General features: G+C 35.2%; 1 protein-coding gene across 4 annotated transcripts in view; it reads left to right on the top strand.

Moving 5' to 3' along the window:
• Positions 1-14,834, top strand: part of Kcnt2 (potassium sodium-activated channel subfamily T member 2) — a 344,440-nt gene that overhangs the window by 311,294 nt on the left and 18,312 nt on the right. The gene's annotated exons all lie outside the window — the stretch shown is intronic.

Here is a 14,834-nt window from a genome sequence, read left to right as displayed (position 1 = left end):
TTTCTGGGCATCAATCATTTATCCATTTATTCCGTCCAACCCGTGAGCACGGACCCTAGATTTATGTTTTCACTACCCCTTTAGTAGCTGTGTGTAAATTTAGGGTATACGGAATGTGAAGTATAATGAGTAGGAAGGAGGGAACATGTACTACCTTATAGATTAAAATAAAAGAAATATGCCATTTGTTCAGGGCTACTAGACAATATTCTGTGAAAAAGTTTATACAGCGTCATAGATCTTATTTCTATTTCAGCTGGTGCACTATTTTTGAGTAAATAATGCTACTTCAGAGAATGCTCAGGTCAATACATTTAAATTTATGATATGTAATTTATGAAGCCAATAACCCTATATTTTGAAAAATGCCTTATTAGTCAAATAGGTCATGATTTTAATAATGTAAACTATATAACTGTATGGTATTATGAATCTTGTTATTCACTTTGACTTTTAAAAAATTTGCAAAGCAAAATATGAAAAATAAAAATATGTATGTATCTAGGAATATTTGTTTTGGATATTTATAAATACATACAATGTTTACAAATATAACACTATGTTAAGTTTGTATGCATTAAGACAACACCAACTCCCAAATCATAGTTATTCACATATACTCATGCATACGCACACACACACACAAACACACATACACCAAGTAAAACTTAGATTCATATACTCCATGAGTCTGAGTTATTCTATAATTTAATTCTTACCTGATATCTTATACAATTTTGTTCTTAAATTTTTTTCCTCGTGTTTTTTGCTTATTTGTCTACTGTTTTTCAGCTCCATTGATTCATCATGTTCATTTCCACTGTCAGGTAATCATCCCTTACCTTCCTTGGGTACTTACTTGTACTCATTAGTACTCTCACTGGCACACTTATCAACAACAGACAATTGGAAAGCAGCTAAACTGCATGGAGATAGCTTTTCCACTGTGCACGGCCATCAGTGTAATTTAAGCTGTCAGTTACTGTCCCTTGCCAAGTGTGTGCTAAATTCTGCAGGAAGGAACGGAGTAGAAAAATCATATTTATCCACATCACAGAATTACTTATAAAGAGTGATGATCTGGAAGTGATGGCATAACCAGTACCCCTGTCAGTAGCTTCTTTACATAAACTGTAAAATTTGTATCGTCCACTTTTTATGTATGTGTGCCTAATTCAAATATTTATAAATGCATATTCATATCTATTATTCCACACATGTGTGTGTGAAAGAGAAAGAGAGAGAGAGACAGACAGACCAGAAGATTTTATTCTACAGACACATAGATTGATATCAATGTACTAGAAAGGTTATAGGAATTAGAATACACGCCCCCAATCTGTGTGTCTCCATGTGTGTCCACATTGTGTGTTTGGTAATTTGGTCATGACTGGTGGAATTCTATACTGATATTAACATAATTTTAGGATAAAATTTTATTAAAATAAAAATTTTATATTTTCTTCTCTTCTTCTGGAGCTCCATGTGCTGGATGTATTATGGTGAAAGCATTCCTGGCTATATATATATATATTCCATATACAGAGTTATTTATATATGAATGTGCGCTCAATGTATTGATTTAGGCTGTGTGCTCTTGTTTTTCTGGAAATGTATAATGAGAACCATATAGGAATATGAAGGTGCTAGTGATAAGATCACAATTTTAACCATATAAATTATTTGATTTTAGGGTATGATTGATCTGATTGCTCCCCTTGACTTTTTAAATTTTTGTTTGTAAGTAAAACTATATCTAATAATTGCCCTTGTGGACACGAATAAACATGTACAATGTATACAAATGCAACAGTATATTAAGTTTGTATACATTAAGAAAACAATTTAGATCTAAGGCTGTATTAATGGTGGTTGTTAGACATAAACATGAATCATTTGGTCTGAGAAATCCACTTTTAAGGATTTTTGCAGCCTAAGGTTGATGAAGAACCCATTTCTGATTTGCTCCAGACAAAAGGTGCCCTATCAGATGTATAGCCACTTGGGACAGGTCAAGCAATATAAAAATATGTATTATAATATATTGATGAAAAATATCTTGACCTAAAATTGCACAGTGATAACAATTCTCATGCTGATTATATTCATTAAAGAACAATAGATTTTTTAGGAGAAAGGAAAATGTATCCCTTCATAGACATTAGGATAAACGTCTACTGCATGAAATCATGAAAGTCCCCTAATTACATCAGAAAAACAATGAACAAAATAATGACACATGGAGTAAAATATCAAAACATAAGTTATAGATCAGATATTTTCATTAATTATTAAAATATTCGTCTTAATACCACAAAACAAGAAATAGTTGTGAAAATTTTGTGAATCTTAGTTCGGATTTAATAAAAGTTATTTAGAAAAGTTTGTTATTGGGGTCACCAGTGATTCATTGTGTGAATGGAAGGTGGATGACCTTTCCTTTAAAAGTTCTCCCACAGGCAATGCTACTTTCTTAGGTTGGTGACTTTTCTTTAATTCTACTCTGCCTCAGTACCTCCAGAAGAGTCAACTTTATTGATAACATGAATATATAATAATTGAAAAAATATAAAATGTTTTGAAAACATCTACTATCCATTCCTTTACATCCATCTTTTACATGAGAAACATCTCTTCCTTGGTTTCCATGAAAATCTATTTTTTTTTTATCCCCGTATTCCTAATTTCTTCCTACTTAATTGCTCCTCAAGATAATGTAGGCAGAGTTTTTCTGACTTACATCCACTCTCAAATAAACATAGAGAGGCTTAAGATTACTTATAAATGCTCAGCCAATAGTTCAGACATGTTACTAACTGACTTACATTTAAATTAACCCATATTTCTTGTCTGTGCTTTGCCACTTGGCTCCTGGCTTGCTACCTCATTTTCTACAAATCATGCTTCCTCAGTGGCTGGCTGACATCTCCCAACTCTGCATTTCTGCATTCCATTAATTTCAGTTTGGATCTGCCCACCTAACTTTATTCTGTTCATCTATTGACCTGTCAGTTTGTTTATTGAACCAATCATAGTGATATATATTTACACAGTATACACAAGGATTATTCCACAGAATTTCCTTCTTTTTGTCTACATAAAAAGGAAAATTTTAATTTTAACTTAGTAAAATTACATACCAAAAAAACCAGTTATCAAGTAAGAATTACAATTACAGTATCTAGTCCACTTGTATTTAGCAAAATAAGAGAAAATATTATTTATCTTACCTTTGTGACTCTAAAGTTTTATACCTAATTCACCTTTTATTATAACTAAGGAAAACTGTGACTATCCAGTCTTCAAGTCCATCAAAGACCCAAGAAGGATATAATATTTCCTGAGTAAACAGGAAGTGAAGAGCAAACAACTTCCAAAACTAAGAAATGATAAAAAAAAAAAAAAAAAATCTAGCTACCTGGACAGTCACCCAAGGTTCCTCTGCAATGTTGGGGCACCTAGCTCTGGCCTATGGACCTAGCTTCTCTGACGGATTTTTCTGCAAAGCAGGGAATTTTGTCTGCCTTGTCGTGGCAAAGTTCAGCAGTCATTTTGTTTTGTGGCCTGCTTGTCTAATTTGTACTCCATACTGTTAGCAATTGAAGCAAGGGCAGTTTCTTGCCCAGTGGCTAACTTTTGCCACAGAGAAAGTAAACTCCATATGGAGTTTCTTCAATGACCATCATCTTCTCTAAAGTAGATTGGTGCTGCCAGGAGCAGACACATCTTATTGTCATGAAAAGTCTTATGCTATTAAAACATATTAAATGCTATATTCTGTAGGTATTTAAAGTATTTGATGACCATCTATCCAAACATATCTGTTTAACCTTGGAAACATATCTAATATGACTATAAGTTTGATTATTATAGATGACTATTAATTTTTATATCTTAATTATACATTACACTGTTAAATGAGTTGTATCAACACAATACCCCAAACAAGAATAGAAATATGCATACAGTATAATAAAATGAAATTTAAGTTTGTATCAATATACAAAAATCTATACCATTGTGAAATATTTAATATTTAAGGCTTGTAGTATTTTTGCTTTAAAAGTTGATTCAATAATCTATCCTTTTATACTATCATTTCTATATCCCCACTTTTTCTTTTCAGAAAGAGATTCTTGAATCTAATCTCCTTTGTTCAGCTTTTTTGCTGACCATTACCAATAACAATTTGTGACCAACTCCCCTTAAATGATAATAAGTATCCATAACCCATTTTGGGGGGATGTGGATATAGATCTCTGGACTACTTCCTCTTGTCTATGGAGCACTAATATCTTTGGGGGAACTTTGAGAAAATCAGGAGAATAGTTAGGTCTTGGCTGGAGTGTTCTCTGAAGCTAGATCATCTCAGTCAGCAGCATTGAAGCTGTTTTGAATGTTATATCACCTGGTCCATTTTTTTTTTATTGGTTTCTGGTCCCCTTGTTCTTAAAATATATAAACTTTTAAAGTAACATGCATATCTGTATTAACTCAAGTATAGACTATGCATTTTACATAGCCAAAGATGCTTTTGTTGCTATGTGTTTGAGCAAGTAAACTATGTATCATGTGTCTTGTAGTTCTTTTAGGTTTATTTTTTATGTCTGTAATAAGGATTTCAGGGGGTCTTCCTCGATCAAACCTGATTTCCTTTAATCCAGAAAGGATCAATAGCCTCTCATTTCCTGTGGAAATAAAAGCATAACCTCTCCCCAAAAGTAACACATCTTTTGACTTAAATTTTGAAGTTGAGATATTTTCAAATATATATGTTGGTTGAATCTAGCAGTTTTCATAACCCAGTGTCTCTTAGCAGCCAAAAAATTCAAAGACAACATAATTACATACAGGATTCACACTCTGTGCTTTTCATCTGTACATGGATTTTCTCTTTTATATTACTTTACTCCCTTTTTAAGGACTTTATTTAATTTATAAACTATATTTTTTTTAATCTATGACTATATATGTTCATTCTTTTCTCCCTCCCAAACCTATGCACATTTTTAAAAACACTGTAACCCGTTTAGAAGTTTTATCCATCTGAATCTGTCTTACTGCATATCTATAATCCTTTTCTGTCTCCGTGAGCAAAACTCCAAACCTGCCATGCAGTGTGCTGAAAGAGCTTGCACTGATCGTTCAAGCCTGCAGGCAGCAGCTAGGTGAAGCCTGTCTGTACTGGAGCCATGTGAGAGACTGCAGGAGCCAGCCTCGCCACTTAGCTTATGGTGATTGGCAGCCAGCTCCATCTTGTAGGCAACTGTTGGGAGACATGTCTCTGCACTGCAGCTAGCATGAGACTGTGAGACTAGGACGCTGAGTTTTTCTCTGTTTCTGTGCATTTAGAACCTTTTTTAGGCTTTATGTGGATGTACATGCCCTGGATGTTGGGTGCCATGTGTAGGCAGAGTTTTCCTGGCCCACAGTTAAGATTACTTGCAAATGCTCAGCCTATAGTTCAGGCTTTTTGCTAACTAACTCTTACATTTAAATTAACCCATATATTTTATCTATGCTTTGTCATTGGTTAGTGGCCTATCAGCTTGTTTATTTAAACAAATCATAGAGACATGTATTTACACACTGCACAGAAGGATTATTTCACAGCTTGATATAGTATTTTTATTTTTTAAAAGAGATACAGAGATACAGAACATAAAACTGGATAGGCAGGGAGATGGAGAAGATAAAGGAGAATTTGGGGGAGAAACCAAACATGATGAAATTATATGTAAAACCCTGATAAACAAGTACTTTCTTGTAAATAATATTTGTTTTATAGAAATCAATTTTGAAAGAGTTTTCAAAATAATTCCCAACATTCTTCCTGAATCCAATCCTAAGTTTCTTTTGGAAAATGGAGTGATCTTTTCTATACCACCTGTTCCTACACAAGCTCCCCTTATTCACAGTTTTATTTGTGTTGCCTGTTTCACTGACTTACTTAACAAAGTGTTCATCCTTATTGCTTGCATAAATGTTTGTTTGCTCATAAATTGTAAGTTTCTATGAGAATGGGAGGTGTAGAGCATGGTTTGTTTAATTTTTTTTTCTAAAACTTGGTGCTAATGTTTGAGCAGGAATAATGCAAGGGAGAAATGCAATCAACCTCAAAGGTGGTATGGGTGTCCCAAGCCCAAATTTTGTTTGATGTTCAGACTGAAAATCCTGCCTATGTGCTAAGAATGTTTAGTGAAGCTTTGAGGAGAGATAATAAGGCAGTGTTTGGATAATAATAATCCAAACACTCCTCAAAGTGATATGAGAGAGTGGAAAGCACAAAGGACTAGTAAGTGGCCAGTCCCGGGGTAAAGTTTCTAATGCTATGAGCATGAATGTCACACTAGTTTTAAAACAAGACACACTGGCCTGTCATACCCTTGCCTTGGATTGAGAAAGAGGTGATCTGGGGTTTAAGAGTTGTCAGCAATCAAATGTAACATCAAATGTGGAGTCATATTGTTATTATTCAGTCTACATCTTTGGTGACTAAAATGCGACTTTTTCATTCAGAATTTAAATTTACATAGCACAGCATTATGGTTTGTATCCTATAGTTGATACGAATATGGTAATTCTTTTGGATGCTTTGCCTCATATCCAAGTGTGGTTGATACATTGTGCACCCCACAAAAAGTTATCTGGGGGTCAGAGAACAGAACAGCCACTATATTAAGCATAGAGGTTAGGCAGTGGTAGCACGTGCCTTTAATCCTAGCATTCCAGAGGCAGAGATCCATCTGGATCTCTGTGAGTTCAAGGCCACACTGGAAATAGCCAGGCAAGGTGACACACACCTTTAATCCCAGCACTTAAGATCTCATGTCTTGCTTGGGAAAGACACATGCTTTTAATCCCAGGAAATGATGGCAGGAAGCAGAAAGTTATTAAAGGCATGAAGATCAGGAACTAAGGCCCTTTAAGCTTTTAGGCATTTAGCAGCAGTTCAGCTGAGATCCATTTGGATGAGGACTCAGAGGCTTCCAGTTTGAGGAAACAGGATCAGCTGAGAAGTCAGCAAGGTGAGGTTGGATGTGACTTGTTTTGTTTCTCTGATCTTTCAGCATTTACCCCAATACGTGGCTCCGGGTTTTTTTTTAATTAATAAGACCTTTTAAGATTCATGTTACATCCAAGTGTTGAGTATTTTGGAAATCTGAACTATGTCTTGGCCACTTTTAACTGTCTCTGGAGTTTGATGAGGAATGGTATAACAATGAGTCTTGTATTGTTTCTTTAATACAGGAAGACTTGTTATGTGACCTTAAGTTTTATTTTCAATGTCTAGGAAGCAAGAAAGTAGCAGTTTTATTGTTTTATGACATGAATAGTCAATTTGGCTGGCCACAGACAGTAGCATACAAGTCTCTTAAATGTGTAAATGAGCCTTATTACCCAAGACATCTGGTGTTGAGATGATCCTCTGAATTTTGCCAAACTCATGGTAATTTTTTTTTTATTGCAGTCTGTTACTGCAGTGTCCTGATAAGGACTGAAAAGCAGCAATTATGTATGTTTCTTCTCATTTAGTGATGACACTCCTATTCATATGGTTTATTCGTTTGCTCCCAAAGGCTTTGATAGCCAAGGGATCTAGGATGAGTAGATGTTCCATCTCCTTCACATTCAGCAAGGCACTGAGGATGGAATCATCCCCCCCCCCTTACAGGAAGCTGATGCCAAGTGCCTAAGTTTGGCTTTCTTCTATATTTGCTATATTCATTTTAAAATGAAGTTGGCCAACTCAGGAGTCTCCATTTAAAACTCCAACTTGGGTCCTAAATTTATTTAAGTCCCTAAAGTTTTCCAATTGCTGAACCTCATGAGATGGTAAAGACAAATTGGATCTTAGGCTGTACAGTCACAATCCCATCTAACTCCCATATTTGTGTGTGTGTGTGTGTGTGTGTGTGTGTGTGTGTGTGTGTGTGTGTATTTGTGTAGGTACACTCATCTCTTCAGACTCATGTACGTGTCAGAGGTTGAGTCATCATGTCTACCTTGATTGCATCTTTTCCTTATATTTTTGTGACAGAGTCTCTCACTGAAACTTGAACTCAACATTTAAGCTGGAATGGCTTGCCAGTGAGCCCTGGAATCCACTTGTCTTTGCACACAGGCACCGGAGTTGCAGGCACACACGCCCTCCCTCGCCGGTTTTTAACTTGGGTAGTATGATAAAGCCATGCCCTCCTGCTTATACAGCAAGCACTCTACCCCTGAACCTCCGCTCAGACCCTGCGCATTATTTGTCTTATAAATTATTTCAAGAATTTCCAACTGGAGTAAATTCTAAATGTAGCAGGAATCTTAAAAGTTCTTATTAATAAAATCAAACCCGAGGCCAGTTATTTGGGTGAACACTGGTAGATCAGAGAGACAGAACAAGCCACAGCTATCTCACCTCACCAGTTCCTCAGCTGGTCCTGTTTCCTCAGACTGGAAGCTTCTGTGTCCTCATCCCAATGGCTCTCAACTGAACTGTGCTGCTAGAAGCCTGAATGCTTAACCAGCCAAATGCTTCTAGTTTCTGGTCCTCACGCCTTATATACCTTTCTGCTTTCTACCATCACTCCCTAGGATTAAAGGCTCACTTTCTGGGAAAGGAGTGAGTCACCATGCTTGGCTGTTTCCAATATGGCCTTGAACTCACAGAGATCCAGAGAGATTTCTACCTCTGGAATGCTAGGATTAAAGGCATGTGCTATCACTGCCTAACTAGTGTCTTTTCTGTTCTCTGACCCCAGATAAGTTTATTAAGGTACACAATATTTTAAGGAACACAATACCACCACATCTAAATCTCCATTTTTATCTCTTGTGTTTTTTGCTTGCTCATGTTAACTATTCATTGCTCTGTCTGCTTTGAAGCCTTTCTCCTGTTCTTCCATAAACTCAATTTTTTTTCCTTCAAAGGTTCCCAAATTAGTTTTTTCAGAGTTATAGGCTTCCTTGATAGCAAGGGTTATTTCCTTATCAGATTTGTGTAATGTTAGGCTTAAACTGGATTTAAATTAATGTGTTTCCTTTGCTTCTCATGTGCTCACTTTTCTCTATGCCTTTCTATTTTTTTCTTTTTTCTTTCTTACTCTCCTTCACTCACTCACTCCTTCCTCCTACGCTTTCTCCTGTCCTTCTTCCTCAGCTCCTCATTTTTTGGTTGTTTGAGATAGTATTTTATTTATGACATATGGTAGGCTGGCCTCAAATTTATGCTATAGCCTAGGCTGGGTTGAAACTGAACATTCTGATTCAGAATCCTGAGTGTTGGGAGTGTAGCTGTGCACCAATCTACTGAACTCTGGCATTTATACTGTACAGATTTAAAAGTGTCAGTTGATGGAGGTTGTTCCTATCATCAATAAACTTCATATTTGTAGAATTGTAACTGGAGCTTAAAGACATTTAAGAGACTACAGAGAGGAAACACCTTATTTTCAGACATGGAGGTGAGGTCCAGAAGCTAAAATACCTTAGTTACTCCAACAAGTTATTGATTTCTTAAAAGCTATTATTTGAAAGTGAAAATCTTTACTATCAGGATTTAGAACTTAATTTCACTAAAAAATTTTCAATATTTTTGTAGGTTATTCACAAAATCTCAGTATCATCATTAATCATAGGAATCTCCATAATATGCTGAAGGTCATAAAATGTGGCTGTTTTTGCATGAAGCATTTTTAGATTAGAGAGGAGTGTATTCCTTATTTTCTATTTACTCCAGTAATTCTGTAAATATGTTAAAACTACATGTAACATATAACACTAGTAGCTATTTTCTATAATGATTGAATGGCTGATTGCATAAACATATGGAATTGAGTTTTGGAAAATATTTTGCTATAATATTTTTATTAAAAACAGATTGTTTTCATATTATATGTTCTCATTAAGGTTTCCTTTCCTCCAGCTCTTTCTAGATACCCCCCATTTCCCCACCCACCCAAATCCACAGCCTTTATTGTTCTCTCATTAGAAAACAAACAGGCATCTAAAAATAGATAGTAATAATAAAATAGGATAAATAGGATAAAGTAAAAACAAATCAGAATAAGACAAAACAAACAGAATAAAAAGACCCAAATAAAAAGTATTGGAAATATATAGAGAGATGTACAGACACACATGCTATTATATACAGTAATCATATTATATACAGAAACCATAACACATATACAAGTAACCTGTAAAGTAAAAGACAAGAACAAGAACAAAAAGTCTTTGAAGCTGGAGTTTTCTCCAGTTCTGCTCAGGCCTGCAGCCTCTCAGATCCAAATAAACACATAGAGGCTTATATTAATTAAAACTGTATGGCCTAATGGCTCAGGATTCTTGCTAGCTAGATCTTACATCTTAAATTGACCCATTTCTATAAATCTATACTTTGCCACATGGCTCATGACTTGTCAGTATCTTTACATCTTGCTTCTTATGACTGCGGCTTGCAGCGTCTCCTCACTCAGCCTTTCTATTGCCCAAATTCTCCTCTCTGCTTGTCCCGCCTATACTTCCTACCTGGCTACTGGCCAATCAGCATTTTATTTATTAACCAAGCAGATCCACAGCAAGCCTTGACAAAGCATTGTGAGACAAAGAACCTTCAGAAATGCTATTGTGTTTATTTTGTGTTGGCCATCTACTGCTGAACATGATTCATGTCCTTAAGAGTGGTTTGTATACCCAGTAACACTGTAGAGGAAAACTAAGTTTTCTTGTGAGCTGGTATCAATTGGAGATAGCTTCAGAGTTAGGCATGTGGGTTTGTGTCCATGTCCCCTCTCAGTGCTGAAACCCCATTTATCCCAGACATGTGAAGATTCTGTGCATGGTGCAAAGTCTCTGTGAGTTCATATATGCTTCATTTCTGCCGTGCTTATAAGGCCTTCTTTCCTTGATGTCCTCCAGCCCTTCTGAATCTTAGGACCATTTTGTCTCTTCTCCAGAGTTCCTTGAGTTCTGATTGGAGGGATTTGATGGAGACATCCCTTTTAGGACTGAGCATTCCAGGGTCTATCACTTACTACACACTGTCTAATTATGGGTCTCTGTACTTGAAACTTCTCTGATGATGGATAAGCGGTACACAGAGCTATTAGTAGATAAGTGTTTTTAGGACACATTTTATACCTACATTCCTTTAGCATACCAGTAGTAGTTGGTTTTCAAGTAGGTCCCTGACTTATCTAGTCTCAGATTCTTGGCTGAGTGGGTGCCATTTCATGGAACCTTAAATTCAATAGAGTGCTTTGTTACTCCCATAAGTTTTTTCGCCACTATTGCACCAACACATCTTGCAGCTAGATCACCACTGTGAATATGAGTGTTTGTAACTGGGCTGGTGTTTACCTTTCTCCTTTATGCATGCAGCATACTGTTCATTACCATGAGTACTAGCCAGCAGGGCTGAAGACTAAATAGGCACAAGCTTGCCTTCTCCATAGTCAATGAGATGAATACCTGTAGTCTTTACCAGTAGTGCCTTACCATCAGTTTATGGACAGGATCAAAGTTACTCATTTTGTGACAAGACATGACGAGTTGTGACTCTGTCTCCCTAGTTATTTGGTGAGTCCAGTTAGAGCACTCCCATATATGAATATATTTTAGGAGGCACCTATTGTATTCAGTTTGCATATGGCCCCTCAGATAGCCCCTAGTTTTAGCTGTCCCTCCTCATATTCTCTCCCTCATATCTCCGTTCTATCCTCCTCCCATTTGATCCTCTCATTCCAGCACCACTCCCATCCATGTGTAATGATCTATTCTATTTCCCCTTTATATGGAGATCCAACACACACACACACACACACACACACACACACACACACAGTCTTTTACTTTACACCTAACTTCTGTGCTTATGTGGATTGTAGCCTAGGTATTGGGGTGAACGCTGAATGATCAGAGAAACAGAACAGGCCACATCCAACCTCACCTTGCCAACTTCTCAGCTTTGTAGTAAAATTTGAGGTCAGGGATGGGGATACCTCCAGGAGTTCTTTCACTATACATGAGAGTTTTAACTATCTGGGGTATGCCTGTGTTTCCATGATAAGTTGATTATGGGCTTTTTAAGATCTGTGAAGAATTGTGGTGGAATTTTGATGAGAATTTACTTTATTCTAGTTATTGCTTTTAGAACGATTGCGAATTTCACTATGTTTATCCTACCTATCCATGAGTATAGGAAATCTTTCCATCTCCTGGTATCTTCTTCAATGTCTTAAAAGTTTTATTGTGCAAATCTTTCACTTGCTTGGTTGGAATCACCCCAAGAAGTTTTTGAGGCTTTTGTCAAAGCTCTTGTTCCCCTGATTTGGAGAAATATTTCAATAGGACTTTTTCAAATATTAGTGTTATTTATCCTTCTTGCTATTCCCTCTTCTACCCTGCCCTCCATTTCTACCCTAATTTAATCCTTCTTGTTCCATTATTCCCCTTTATGCCTTCATACTAATGTGTTCTTCCCGTTCCTCTTCCAAATTCTTTTAAACAATGAAATAATAAAGATATTTTAGATATAAGTTATTTCTTCTTTTAAATGCATGCTATTATTTTTGTAAAGATTTACATTTAACACCTTTCATAATCATGGCAAGTTTTATGAATCTTAATAAATAACACACCTTTTTAAAATGATAAGAATTTAAATTGTGGCAACGTATTATAAACACATATGTAATTGTCATTTTTTTATATCAACTTTATGTATATATATACAAATGTATATGTACCTTAAACCATTTCATGGAAATGTATTTGTGGAGGGGTAGAGATATACCTAAATAAATAAGAGCACCTGATGTTCATGCATGACTGCCTGAGTTTGCAATCCAACTCCCATGGGAAAATTTTGTGTGTGGCCCTCTTTTGCCTATAATCCAGCATTGGATTATTTGCTGATAAAAATATAAAAAAAACAGAGTTCTTTAATTAATTATAAACACAGAATAATTGAGAGAAACATTATAGAAAAATATACATATATTTTTATTGTAAGTATTTTTATGGTCTTCAAATCTACAACATTTAACCAAGTAACAAAGTTGTTACTCTCTTTTTAATATCTATTTTTCATTTGTACTGCTTTCTCAGTGTATATATACATATATATGTGCATATATAGAGAGAGAACATTTTCTGAGTTAAACGCCATGCCTTGTCTCTTTGATTTAATCAGAAAAATAATTGATAGACAAAAAATGCAATGAAACACTTTTTTCAGAAGGGAAAATAGAAATAGAGAGTTTAGATTTCATAACAAAGAAAGGAAGCTGCTAAGTAGTCTATGGGAATTTAAACCAAGTCCAGTGTGATCCCTAGAATGCCTGGTTTTCACCATCTGCTATTCTAATCCTCAAACTAGCAGTGCAGAAAGAGCCCCTAAGGTGAAGCCACCATTTCATTTCCTGTGCTACACTGTATCTTTTGCCTAGTCCAAAGCAGAACAGTGTGTCAAACACCAAATGAAGAGACAGTAGGAAATTAATTCAAAAACAGCTATCTTTTCACACAAACACACAATAGGCATACAATTTAATAACTGCATATCAGCAATGTTATTTACACTGTGGTAAACTTTATTTCTTATGCATTATTATTGTTATTACTTTAGTTCAAAGTTATAGATGATATTGTTTTCTATGAATGGTAATGTGTTAGATAAATTTTTAAAAGGTTGGTGAGGGGCAGAGGATGAATATTAACATTATCATTTTATTTAGAATGTTTGGTCTTCATATTGAGCTAGAAAAATCCTGAAGCATCTCTCTAATTTGTTCATCTCATTATAAAAAGCTAACTATGCTTTTCATACATGATAGTCAAAAGAGAAAGAAAGGTTTTGAAAATCCAAATTTGTACTAAGAAATCTCTAAATTTTAACTAAATTTAAAAATTAAAAAAAATCCCCAAATTATTCTCATTCCTTTTTCTTCTAGATAAAGTGGCATTTATGAAGATGTTGCTTGTTGTGTAGACTTATTAAAAAATAACTTGCAATTGTAAATGATTGTATATGTGAAATCATGATATCCCTTTCATACAGGATTTCAAAACAATGCTAAATTTGACCTTTTTAATATTGCTTCAATAATACATGCATACACTTTGATCCATATTTTAGATGCATGCATTTCACAGTACCTGAGCGATGGGACTAAGAAGAAACATTCACAAAGACAAATAGTGATTTAGATCTGCTTGAATAAGCACCAAATCCTTCTTCCCCTGTCCCTTAAATATTTATCAGTGTATGACTCTAATACCTAAATTGTAAGTGCTCCTAAATGAGCTCAGCACCTTGGCTGTTTTCTATGGAAAGCTTTACACAGAAGAAATTCAAGCAATTGCTCATGTAGGACATATTACAAATATTACTAAATAACTGTAGATAGTCCTTACTAATGATAGATATTTCCCAATAGTTTGTAAACTACTTCCACAGAGGAAATTTTAGTTGTAATATTAACTTGGTGAGAAAAAAATAAACAAAGATTTATAAAGGTATCCATGATGTAAAATCTTTAATGCTTTTAGTTTAAGTTCTCAGAGATAAAATCTGGTTTCTACTTTCCTTTAGTGAACTTTTCACCAGGAGATATGAAGTCTAAATGAACTATTTTATGTTGTCCTAACATGGTACTGTTTCATAGTAGAAATCTGAATGAGTTGATATTTTGGCTGAATTGAGGTGTATAATTATTGCCTAACATGTTGCTACAGTTGTGGGTAAGGGACACACTGAGCCTCATAATTTATATTCATATTTAGAGGATGTATTGGACCTACTTCCTGACTTAAATTGGTAACTTAATTCCTATTACTTT

The sequence above is a fragment of the Peromyscus leucopus genome, chromosome 15, assembly GCF_004664715.2.
Source record: "Peromyscus leucopus breed LL Stock chromosome 15, UCI_PerLeu_2.1, whole genome shotgun sequence".
Classification (NCBI taxonomy): domain Eukaryota; kingdom Metazoa; phylum Chordata; class Mammalia; order Rodentia; family Cricetidae; genus Peromyscus; species Peromyscus leucopus.
The sequence above is the reverse complement of the archived record's forward strand: the minus strand, read 5'-3'. Positions and strand labels throughout refer to the sequence as shown.